Source organism: Ranitomeya imitator, chromosome 1, assembly GCF_032444005.1.
Source record: "Ranitomeya imitator isolate aRanImi1 chromosome 1, aRanImi1.pri, whole genome shotgun sequence".
Taxonomy (NCBI): Eukaryota; Metazoa; Chordata; class Amphibia; order Anura; family Dendrobatidae; genus Ranitomeya; species Ranitomeya imitator.
Window position 1 is genome coordinate 731,166,386 of NC_091282.1, and position 11,043 is coordinate 731,177,428.

Sequence of the window (11,043 nt, forward strand, 5' to 3'; positions counted from 1 at the left end):
TCATCTAGTGTCACCACATAATTAACATCATTCAGCCGCTTATATACAGTATTTGGACTCCCATGCGGCCTGCAATTTATTCTGCAACATAGGGACCAACACCCAAACCTTCTGCCCTTCCTCGTAGGCCCTTAGTCTGGCATTACGGTCGTACCAGACCTTCTGGTTGATTTGGGCCTGGGTCACGTTCTCATGGGCCAGGTTACTCAGTTTCTGCATTCTCTCTCTGAGCCGCAGTACATATTCGACCACTGAGACTCCAGTAGTTCTGGGGTCGTCCTCCCAACAGTCCTTAATCAAATCAAGTAGCCCCCTGACCCTCCTCCCATAAAACAGTTAAAAGGGGGAGAATCCAGTAGACGCCTGGGGTACCTCTCTGTAGGCAAACAGCAGATGGGGGAGGTACCGCTCCCAGTCTCTCCCTTCAGTCTCCACCAACATTTTGAGCATTTGCTTTAGTGTTCCATTAAAACGCTCGCAGAGTCTGTTGGTTTGGGGATGATAGGCGCTGGCCACAAAATGCTGTACTTGTATTCTTTCACAGAGGCTTTCCATCAGATCAGTCATGAACTGGGTTCCCTGATCAGTCAACATTTCCCTGGGGAAACCCACACGAGAGAACACAGTCAGTAAAGCATCCGCCACTTTGTCTGCTCGGATGGAGGATAGAGCCACAGCTTCCGGGTATCGTGTAGCATAGTCCACCACTGTGAGGATGTACTTTTTGCCAGAGCTGCTAGGGATTGCAAGTGGTCCTATGATATCCACAGCCACTCGCTGGAAAGGCTCATCGATCACAGGCAGTGGTATCAATGGAGCTTTTTGTATATTCCCGGACTTCCCAACTCTCTGACAAACTACACATGATCGGCAGTAATTGGCAATATCTGTCCCCATCTTGGGTCAATAGTAGTTATGTGTCAGGCGTGCTTTAGTCTTTTGTATTCCAAGGTGTCCGGCCAAAGGAATTTCATGGGCAATCCTCAATAATTGTTCCCTAAATGGATAGGGGACGATCAGCTGCCGTTCATAGTCCCAAGATTCTGTAGTATCCGTGGGGATAGTCTCTGTATACAGTCTGCCCTGGTCCCAGTATACTCTCTCTTTGCCAGAAGCAGCAGGCGGTCGGTCTGCAAGACATCTCAGCTCCTCCAAACTGACATCTGTCTGCAGGGCCTCCTGGAAGCTCTGTCAGCCTGCAGGCCCTGGCCTAGTGTGACTGCCAGGCCCTCGTCTGAAGCTGAGTTTTCAGTGTCTGCTATCAGGGACCTTGGTGGGTCTGCCATGTATGGAGGCTCCGGGACCACAGTATGTGCCTCCTGTCCTGGCAGTTCTGTCTGAGACTCATCCTCTAATCTCTGGGCCTGAGTCTGAGCTGCAGCCTGACTCCGGGTCACAGCTGCCACATAATTACAGTCCTGTGCATTGGGACATTTTCCCTCCTCGCACGGGATCTCAGGTGGGTCTCTTCCACCTTCTCTGCATCATTTACTTGCAAGGGAGGAACATAGTTGGACACCATCCTCCCCAGGTCCGTGGTTAGCAACACATTTGGTGGGAATAGACTCCGATACTCCCACTTCTCTCAGTCCTTCCCCTGCTCCCCAGTCTAGGTACACACGGGCCATGGGCACGGCAGGGCTGACGCCTCCAATCCCGGTTATAGACAGTCTTTCCTGGTATGATATCGGCAGGGGTTATCATGGCTGGACGCACCAGGATCACCTCTGCCCCAGTGTCTGAGACCAATGGTGACTTTATTGCCAACAGTGACAGATTGACAGTTCTCATTAGCCCTCGCATCAGAGCCGGCTACAAAGGACAGACGGTGGGGGCACAGTCGGCTTTGTGGTAGTAGTTGGGCGTTTCTCCCTATCAGAGCAGACAGTGCTAACATGTCCCACTTTGTTGCAGGAGAAGCACTGGCGTGCATTGCCTAGAGAATGTCTATTTCCCGGGGCCCCATAGATGGTGGGCTTGGAGAGCACTGGTGATTGGCCGGCAGAGGGAGAAGGGTCTCCGTTTGGTTTACCTCCCCTCCAGCTGAATCCCGATGGTTTCCTCACCTCAGGCATCCTGTTAGCCACATAGCAGTCCACAATCCTTGCAGCCTGATCCGCAGTTTGTGGCTACCGATCACACACATATTGTCGTACATCCATGGGGCACACGAGAAGAAATTGATCCTTGATCAGAAGATCCATTAAGTCCTCAAAACTGTTAACAGAAAGTCCCCTAATCCATAAGTGGAACGTGGTCCTCAAGGTGCTCACAACATCCGCATAGCTGTCAGTTGATCCACTTTGGAGGTTCCAGAACTTTCTACGATACACTTCTGGTTTCAGGTTGTATTTCCTGATCAGGGCCTCTTTTATGGCCTCATAGTTCGCATATAACTCTGGTGGGAGGCCAGCAAAAACTTCCAGGGCTTTGCCTCTCAACCCTGGGGTTAGATACTGTGCCCAATGCTCACGGGGTAGATGGTACTGCCTGCAGGTTTTTTCAAATCCCCGCAGTAAAGTATCTAAGGCTACGTTCACATTTGCGTTCTGCCGGGCTGCGTCGGGCGCAGCCGCGGCGACGCATGCGCCATGCGCCCCTATATTTAACATGGGGGCGCATGGACATGCGTTTGCATGCGTTTTGCGATACATGCATCTGTTTTGCCGCAAGCGTTACGGCGCAGAGGACGCAGCAAGATGCATTTTTTTGCGGCCAAAAACCGGCAAAAAAAGGACGCATGCGTCGCAAAACTATGTGCACAACGCAAATGTGAACGTAACCTAAGTCCGTATCCTTCTCCATCACGGGAAGTTTTCAAGACCTGGTCTCCTTGGATTTATGTCCTGGGAGGGGGTTATCTGAGGACTGATACCCCGCTCTATTTGAGAAATCTGAAGCTTGAACGCTCTGTCCTCCCGGCGTTCTGCAGCCTCTCTCTCAGCCCGGTCACAGCGTTCTGCAGCAACAGCCTGGCGTTCTGCAGCAGCAGTCTGTCGGTACTGTAGAATCAGCTGCATGCGCAGATTGGGATCACTTGTTCCCAGCCATTGTAAGTCCATTTGCAAAGTATAGTCCATAGGCTCCTCAGCACTGGCATTGCTGACATTTCCATCAGGCATCTCCGGTGCAAGAGCTGGCATTGCTGGGTCTCTCTGAGGTGGGCTCTCTCCTTGCCCAGATGTTCCAGCACTTTGCTCTATGTCCTGCTCGACCAGGGCGCGTATCAGCAGCTCCCTGGATCTGTCGGCTGCCTTTATTCCTCTCTGCTCACAGAGGTCGGTCAGAGCTTCTTTGCTCTGCTTCTTGTACTGGGCTGCCATATCGATGAACAGCCTTTGCCAAATAAAGGATAGAAAAGAAAAACGGGGAGGGGAAACTGTTTGCAAGTATGTCTAAGTAAGCACTGAGTTGATCCTTGAAGAACTGGTGCACTCCTCGCAAGGATACCAATTCTTTAGTACAGGGAATAATTGCTTAAACCATGCACTAATGTTCTAATAGAAATAATTCTATCCCACCGCTCGCCACCAATTGTCATGCTACCCTTCTCCGTGGTATCACTTATTCGTCACGTGCCTGCTCTCACATGTGACTTGGGGTTGTGCCTGCAAGGGTTAATCTATCTCCCCACTCTCAGTCCAGCATTCAACCTCTGTCCTATGCTGTAATGGGAGCATAAATCACACACCGACCCAGGCCACACACCCGCTCATACGCGCTGCCACCATTCATCGAATACACGGGCGATGAGTCCCGGATCTAACAATAATACTAATAAAAATATGTCTATCACTCATAAGGCTCACACACCTTTAGGCTATGGATTCTTTAGAACATTCAAGGTTCAACTTGTTAAAGTTTTATACTTTAATAGCAAAAAGTTTAATGCTTACAATAAGAAAAAGGTATAAAATATGATAATAAAAAGACATACAACTTATGCAAAACAGTGTCAAAATAAACAGGAGAAAACTTACAGAAATCATCTAACTGGTAGTTTGCTTTCTGCTCCCTGAGGGGGGGTGAATGGAGTTGGTGGAACACATCAGCTTCTCAGGCTGCCCTCACATGTGAACACAATTGTCTGCCGCCTAAATTTATAACTTTGGTCTGAGGTCAGGTTTCTAGACCGGCCCCTCAGGCCAATATCATAACTGCTGCCTGTTTGATTGGGCCACGGCCGCGCCCCCAATGAATATATTATTTTCTCTTGTGGAAAGGTTTGCAGGGATAGATTACCTCAGGCCGCAATTTAGCATCTCCCCTCCAAGACCTCAGAGGTGTCAAGTGTTCCTTTGTTCTTGGCCTTAGCCAGACCTCCTGGTGGGATATGGAGACAGACTTTCTACTAGTCCCAAGGAAGTACCTATTAACACCTAGGTGCGACTTGCCTTCAGGACAGATGTTACGTTATCACTAGTCACACATATAACCCTAGACATATGTCCCTACACACATATAGATATATATATTTCACCACACTCACATTCTCCAATGGGCAGAGATCAATCACTCGATGATCTTGGCGGTGTGGGAAAACTGAGTGCCAGACTTCCTCAGCCACCAGGGTCTTGCCTCTGGTGAGTGGGAACTTCATCCGGAAGTCTTCTAACAGATCTGCCTTCGCTGGGGAACTCCGGATGTAGATCAGATAGCATCCAGACTGAATGCCAAAGTACTCGAGTTCATAGTTCGGTTTCGAGATCCAAAAGCCATAGCAGTGCATGCTCTGGTTCTTCCATGGGGCGAGTTCCGTTTACCCTCTTCCGCTACTTCAAAGAGTCTTTAGGAAGCAGAAAGGGTCCCAGTGATCCTGGGCAATCTGGACTGACCACGTCGGGTGTTGTTTGCGGAGCTAGTACAATTTGTCACCGTCTTTCTCTGGAGATTGTCGGATCGCTCAGATCTGCTCTCCAGGGACCGTTTTGTCACCAGATCCCAGGGGTCCCATGTTCTCAACTTGGCTATTGAATCATCGGTTCTGACCCAGGCGGGCCTCTCACATCAGCGACTAGTGCTTGTAAGCCTGCCTCAGTACGCATTTTGCTTGGGGCAGGGATCTCTGATCCCTTCCCCATTTTAGTTTTTCTTCAAAACAATCTGGATTCAGGCTGGGCGCTCAGCTCGCTGAAAGTCCAGATTTTGGCCTTTTTGGTCTTAAGGTACCTTCACACTGAGCGACTTTAGAACGGTAACGATAGCGATCCATGACGTTGCAGCGTCCTGGATACCGATATCATTGTGTTTGACACGCAGCAGCGATCAGGATTCTGCTGTGAGATCGCTGGTCGGAGCTAGAAGGCCAGCACCTTATTTCGTCGCTGGATCACCCGCTGACATCGCTGCATCGGCGTGTGTGACGCCGATCCAGCGATGTCTTCACTTGTAACCAGGGTAAACATCGGGTTACTAAGCGCAGGGCCGTGCTTAGTAACCTGATATTTACCCTGGTTACCATTGTAAATTTAAAAAAAAAAAAAAACACTACATACTTACATTCCGGTGTCTGTCGCGTCCCCCGGCGTCCGCTTCCCTGCACTCCTCCTGCATCCTGTGTCAGCGCCAGCCGGCCGTAAAGCAAAGCACAGCGGTGACGTCACCGCTCTGCTTTACGGCCAGCGCTGACACAGGATGCAGGAGGAGTGCAGGGAAGCGGACGCCGGGGACGTGACAGGCACCGGAATGTGAGTATGTGTTTTTTTTTTTTTTTTTACATTTACAATGGTAACCAGGGTAAACATCGGGTTACTAAGCGCGGCCCTGCGCTTAGTAACCCGATGTTTACCCTGGTTACCCGGGGACTTCGGCATCGTTGGTCGCTGGAGAGCTGTGTGACAGCTCTCCAGCAACCGCACAGCGACGCTGCAGCGATCGGCATCGTTGTCTATATCGCTGCAGCGTCGCTTAATGTGACGGTACCTTTACTGCAACAAAGTACTTTCACGCAGGGAGTTTCACATGTGGTACTTCCCTATCGCATACCGCTAGATGTTTGGGACCTTAACTGGTCCTGGGGGGTCTTACAGGAGACTCATTTTGATCCTCTTCATGATGTTGCTGACTTTACTGTCATGAAAGGTCGCCTTTTTCACGGCGGTCACGTCATTCAGGCGAGTTTTTGGAGCTGGCCACTCTGTCCTTTCAGATGCTTTTCCTAATTCCGTTAAAGCAAGGTGGTCCTCAGGCCATACCTGTCCCTTGTTGCAAAGGTGGTATCGTACTTCCACCATTACATCGTTCTTCCTCGTCTTGTTCAGCTCCAGTCCACAAAGGGGAATGGATTCTCCATGCTCTGGACGAGTTGAAAGCTCTGAGAAGGTACATATTTAGGACGGCTTCCTTCCAAAGGTCGGACGCTTGATTCAAGGCTTTCTGATGGTCACAGGAAGGGTTTAGCCACTTTATGGGCTATGAAAGCCAGGTGGATTCGTTCCACCATCCAGGAGTCCTTCCGCGTTAGAGGTCAGCTTATCCCAGCGGGGATCAGGGCACACTCCACTCAGTTGATTGGGGTTTCTAGGGCCATTAGGCACCAGGCGTCGGCAGAGCACACCTGCAAGGTTGTGGTTTCATCCAGTGCGCATGCATTCTTGAAGCACTATAATTTTCACACCCAGACTTCCGCACATGTGAGTCTGGGCATGCAGACTCTGCAGGCCAATGTATCGCACTTTTAGGTAGCTTTTAACGCAGAACCTGATCTGTTATGTTGTCCCCACCCAGGGACTGCTTTGGGACATCCCACAGTCTGTGTCCCCCAATGAGGCACTGGAGAAATAGGGATTTTTGTGTACTCACCGTAAAATCCTTTTCTCCGAGCTAATCATTGGGGGGACACAGCACCTACCCTGTTAATAGCTTTGTGCTTGTTCTGTAATTTGACATGTTATACTCTTATATGTTGTTATTGATCTACTGCATTTGCACTGAACTGGTTCTCTCTGAACCAGCAGGAGGGCGTATACTGCAGGGGAGGAGCTAACTTTCTTTGTATTACTTATGCTGCTGCCACCAGGAGGCTGACACTAACACCCACGGTCTGTGTCCCCCAATGACTGGCTTGGAGAAAAGGATTTTACGGTGAGTACACAAAAATCCCTATTTCTCTATTTCTTCATAAGGGGACACGGGAAACCATGGATTGCTTCATATGGGGACACAGGAAACCATGGGACGTCCCAAAGCGGTCCACAAAGGTGGGTACATAAAAAAGGCTAGCCAGATGAAAGAAGAGGTGAGAATCTCGGGTCAGAACCTAGTTACTGTAATATGCAAAACCATTCTGCCTGAAACCGCCAAAGATGAGGAAGAAGGAAAGCATTCTGTAGCATTTTCACATTCTCTGTCTTTGCTGATATGGGCTTTCCTGCATGTATATCACCTCAATTCATTGATGCTAAATCTGATCACTTGGGTTTGTCTATTTCCTGAATGCATTTTATCTTGAGCAGAAATATCCATTGAAAAAAGATCCACCTACAGGGCAGTGGGGGTTTGGAGAAGAGGGAAACTGCAGCTGAACACTGAGCTTCTAGTCAGCTGTGGACTGGCGCATACACAGCAATAGTGCAGGTCTGGATACAGGTCACCGCTCTTTATTTTGTGGTGTAATGCTAGCATCAGGGGAAGAAAGATGGCGCTGAGGAGGTGGCGGTGTTAGGTAGAGTGCACCGAGTTCCCACGCGTCAGAAAAAAGGGGCCGACTTCCTGTGCATTTAGGGAGCAAGGCGCCTGGTGATTGGATGAGGAAGGTGGCCTTAGTTGATGAGTTTGTGTTCCAGAACTAAGGGTGGGGACTAAATTTAGAAACCAGGCCTCTGGGGCAACCACAACGATGAGGGGGTCGAGGCTGGAATGAAAAAACTAGTAAAACACCCCCAATGAGCTGCTGATGACCCCACAGCTTCAGCTCCGCTTCCCAGGAAACACACAGGAAAAAACACACGTCCGCATTTAATAAAGACCTGGCATTACTATTTTATATAGATATATGTTTTACAGGTCCTGGTTCTGCATGTCTGGCTCTTGGGGGGATGGGGTTGTGCACAAGGCAGGAGAATGAAGGAAAGGACTGTCCCTCTGTGCTGATACCCTGAGCACTCGGTGTGTTAAGGAGGATAGGATCTTGCCTGGTAGGCAAGACAGGTCACAGTAGTGAAGCAATCCCACACTGTGTTCCTGGTCTCTATGGGGAGATCAGTGACAATTCCACTCTGTTGAGCGTAGTCACAAGCTGTATCTGCAAAAGAGATTATTAATTTAAAAAAAAACAAACCTAAGATAGAAACTGGGCTGAGAGCAGCCTGTGTCCACCTCTTATTGAGGTGAAGCTAAAACTGATCGAATTGGCTCCAGTCGGTGGGTGTACACATCTGCCTAGTGTCAGCCTCCTCGTATCAGCAGCATACTCCCATAGTTACCTGTGTCCCACAATGAAGCGATAAAGACATAGTTACTTACCGGTAACAGGATTTCTCAGAGCCCATGACAGCACCATGGAGAGAGGGGATCCGCCCTTCAGGGACAGGAAACCTACAGATAAAAGGTTGGTACCTCTCCCTTGCATCAGTTGGTTTACAGAGCATAGGTGGACCTCCAGGTTAATGACAACAATTACATATCTTTATCATACTGCTTATGAGAAAACATACCGTGTCTATACATAAATCACACTACAAACAGTGAAAATGTGCTCACCACACATGTGAAGGGAGGGAATAAACGGGTGCTGTCATGGGCTGAGAAATCCCATAAGTAACTATGTTTTTCTCCTTCCCCCATGACAGCACCATGGAGAGAATTATAGAGAGTTGTAACATAGGGAGGGACCACAGCCTGACCCTTCTCCCAAAGGTTTGGTTAGAAGAAGAGGCTAGGTCCAGCCGATAGTGCTTGAAAAAGGTAGAAGGTGATAACCAGGTGGCAGCCTTACAGATCTGCTCTATTGATACCTCCGACTATTCTGCCCAGGAGGTTGCCACTGCTCTTCTAATATATAATTGCCTAGAATACTACTTCCTGCAATTTGTGCTAATGTCCGGAGCTAATGTCCGGAGATTAATTGCCTAGAATACTACTTCCTGCAATTTGTGCCAACTTCCGTGGCTTTGTCCGGAGCTAATGTCCGGAGATAAGTGACGTCAACAGTGTCCAGTGTCTGATTGGTTGCCGCCTGCTGCGAGCGACCAATCAGAAACGTGCCGTACTGTGACACACTCCGCCCGCCATTTTGGTGTGATTTTTGAATTTTTACCTCACAGCAAGTTTCTACTGCGTGGAGGCGGGCCCAGTGACGTTGCTCTTCAAGCTCCTGCCGAATTTCGTCAAAAAAATGATAATACCATTTACCAAAACTATATATATTTAGTTGTGAAGTGGTTCAGTGACATTTTCACACCAATTTTGAACTTTTGTTTGGTGTTTTCTCCATATACTGCCTATTATTTTTGTTCTTTCTTACTATTATTTATTAATTGTATTATTCTTACATTTGAATAAATAAAGTATATATGGATTCTAGACTCCCGATTCTTTACAATCGGGCTGCCATCTAGTGTAGAATAATCTCTCAGACCCTCCGGGGTGATATTCCCACTACATGAGTAGGTCAAAGCTACTTCATCTTTTATCCATCTCACCAAGGTACTTTTGGAGGCCTTGAGTCCCTTCCTAAGCCCCTGAAAGCATACAAACAGATCCTTCCTTCCTACACCCCTGGGTGGACTCTAGCTACTGAACCAAACATCTAACAGCTAAGGTGTGGAATTTTTCTTCCTCCATATTCTTGGGGTTAGAATAAAAGGAAAGAAGGACTACCTCTTGGGATCTGTGGAAATGAGATGCTACCTTGGGCAAGTAAGCATGGTCAGGTCTTAAAACAACCCTATCCCCTACGATATTAGTGAAGGGAGGGCCAGCAGATAAGGCCTGTATGTCGCTTACCCTCCAGGCTGATGTTAAAGCCACAAGGCAGACCGTTTTAAGTGACAGAACCTTGAGAGGGACAGAATCTAGAGGTTCAAATGGAGGACCTGTTAGGGCTGATAGGACTAGATTTAAATCCCATGGCACTAGTTTCTGGCTAACAATGGGCCTAGATCTTGCAGAGGCTCTAATACATCGCGCTATTAGATTAGATTGCCTGCTATGTCTTGATTAAGTAGGGCTGCCACCTGAACTTTAAAGGTGCTAGGCCTCGTTCTAACCCCTTCTGCAGAAATTCCAGGATTGTCGTAATTGGAACCCCATCCTGGATTCTCACCCCTGAAGTGGATAGGAATTTCCTCCAGGTTTTACCATAAGCTCTCGTGGTAACAATTGTCCTACTTTTTAGCAGGGTGGAGACCAAATTTGGTGAAAACCCTCTATCCCTCCACAGCGCCCTTTCAAATTCCATGCTGTTAAATGAAGGTTCCCTGCCTGAGGGTGAAACACTCGTCCCTGAGAAAGAAGGTCCTTAAGTTCCAGTAGAATGCAAGGATCGGTGATCGACATCATTCTCAGCCAGGAGAATCAAGTTATTTTTGGCCAATAGGGGGCCATCAGTATTATTCTCGATTTGTCCTCTTTGATCTTCCTTAGAATTACTGGGATGAGAACGACCGGGGGAAATGCATAGGCCAGGCTCTGATTCCATGGGATCATAAAGGCATCTAGAATAGTGATGAGCGAATATACTCGTTACTCGAGATTTCCTGAGCACGCTCTGGTGTCCGCCGAGTATTTTTTAGCGCTCGGAAATTTAGTTTCCATCGCCTTAGCTGAATGATTTACATCTGTTAGCCAGCATAAGTACATGTGGGGGTTGCCTGGTTGCTAGGGAATCCCACATGTAATCAAGCTGGCTAGTAGCTGTAAATCATCCAGCTGCGGTTAAGAAAACTAAATCTCCGAGCACAAAAAAATTCTCGGAGGACACCCGAGCGTGCTCGGGAAATCTCGAGTACCGAGTATATTCGCTCATCACTAATCTAGACCCTGAGGGTTCCCTCTGAGACCTAGGGAGCAAAAATACTCCACCTTTTTGTTGTTGATATTGGC